The following is a 2,353-nucleotide window of genomic DNA, read 5'->3' on the forward strand; positions in this document are numbered from 1 at the left end:
TTGGTAGTATCTAGCCCCAATCAACTAACCTCATTCAACCCCTCCTGTTGATGTCTGATATCACGCAGTCGAGAGGGTTGGAGTTCTTGTCTTCGCGCTGGCGGAGAATAGGGAGAGGATGAGAGATAGGGTCGACTCCTCCTCCGACTTTATGCCCGATCGTTAGACCGGAATTCCTGATCCTTCTGCACAAACAAGAAGAAAATCGTGGGAGGACGGGACTCATTTCCCCCGTGGTACCTCCGACGGTCAAGTCAGCTGGTGAGCTTGAGTAGGGTTTGAGGAAGAGTCCCTAGGCCATTGAGGTCCTTAGAGGGTACTCTTTGAGAGCTATCAGTTCTTTTTAGCAAAGGTAAATTCAGAGTTTTTATGAAAAAGTAGTAGAAACCCCCCACCCTCTCCCCCCTCTTTTACCTTCTTTCCTCCTTTTATAACCCATCGCCTCTGAGAGTTTGACCCTTGGCTTTGACTATGCACAGGAGGCGGTTAAGGGGTGAACAGGCATGCTGCTGAGTCATCTTTCTCCTTCCAGATGTCAGCTGGTGATTGGAAGGGGAGACATCCGAGTACAGGAGAGAAATGTTTTCTCAGTATCCTAGATTTGACAAATGAGGCATGGTAGAGGATAGGCCAGCTGCTTGGTCGTCCTCCCCCTTCCAGATGGCGGCTGGTGATTGGAGGGGAAGTCATTTGAGCTAGGAGAGCATCATAGCGATCCCTGGGAAGTGACTTGTGAGTAGAATAAGCGGCTTATGCACGGGATTTGTCAGAGCGAAGATCTTGACGGGACTAATCAATACTGTAGTGTTGATTGATATCTGAAGCGAGCTTAGCTGGATCTCATCCCCTTAGTAGAGACGGGTCGGTTCGTGAGTTGTCATTATGATTTTCCGACCCGACAGCCGAGTGAGCTTCGGGTCGAGTGTATGGTAGAGACGTCTGCTCGAGGAGTTGTCTTAATTACGAGGGACCGACTGATCCCGCACTTGGAGTCGGTAATGATGACCCTTGGTCAAAAGATGACTTGTCTGCTTGGCTGGCCGATAGACTTGCCCTTGACTGGACTTTTGGGCCTCTAAGCTGGTTTGGGCTATGGTTTTTTTAAGCCTATGCAGACAATCTTTCGATATCTTCATCTTTAGATGGTAAATTACCATAACACCTCCGAAGTAGTATCCAGCCCCAATCAACTAATGTCATTCAACCCCTCCGAAATACTTTCAAACAACCCCCCAATTCATATCCAGACCTAAAAGTAGGCTGAGGCTTGGAGCAAGAGTGAGATATGATTAGTTTCTACATTAGTTAGACATGTTCATTCTAATTCAGGCACTTGATTAGATATTCCCCAAATAAGCGCATAACTCCAAATATAAGAAGTCTCTACGCTCTACAAACAGATACTAAATCGAGCCAAATCTAATCTTGTAGTATGGGGGGAAAAACTAGAATAATATCCGCAGAGGGAAAGTATGTCAGCTTTTGTTAATATGGAGGTATCCTTTGAGGGAATAATTATGATGAGAAGCTCAGAGAGAATTCAGCTTTTTGAACTTGCCTAGTACCTCACTGAACCCTCTTGGCTTTTCTCGCCCTTGATTTATTATTAGCGCCAAACCCCCACTCGGCCTCCTAACTTTTACTCTATGTAAGCTCAAGGCTGTTCTTTTTGTTGCAGGTTGTTACGCAAAAATAAAACCTGAAGGGGGAGAAAAACTGAAAGCGCTCATTAGCATTTAAGTGCATGAGTATAATTTTACTAATTCGCACTCACATACGATACGAGTAATTGTCATCCCTCAACTATTTTATTAGCACTTAGACATCCGTGAGCTCACGAGAAAGAGCGGGTCACCAGCAATACATTCTTTTGGAATTAACAATTCAAGAGTTTTTTAAGTAAGAATAAAATAGTTAAGAAATGAAACATACGATCGAATGCGTTGATGGGTGAGTTATCTGCAAATAAAGCCTTGCCCGTTTACATGATTAGTCTTTTCAGAATATAGACCCGATGAAAATACGGAGGCCCAATCCAAAGCCCAACCGGGCCGAATTTGCATCATTCACGGGTTAACGGCACGCGTCTCCCATTGTATAGGTTAAACAAACAACGGCCCAAATGAGTACTGGGCCTACTGGCCCATTGGCCTGAACTTGTTTGTCACAATGAAGTTTAACAGGCCCTTTTGGTGCATAAATACAATTCCATCGATGGCGGATTCTCGAGAAGACTACGATCCACCAAAGCATTAAAACTCATCATCCTCATTTCTTCCTCTCAATACAAAGCCATCTCCTCAAAATCTGTAATTTCCAAAAAAAAAAAAAAAAAAAAAAAAAAATCCCCGCA

The sequence above is a fragment of the Asparagus officinalis genome, chromosome 8, assembly GCF_001876935.1.
Source record: "Asparagus officinalis chromosome 8, Aspof.V1, whole genome shotgun sequence".
Lineage (NCBI taxonomy): Eukaryota > Viridiplantae > Streptophyta > Magnoliopsida > Asparagales > Asparagaceae > Asparagus > Asparagus officinalis.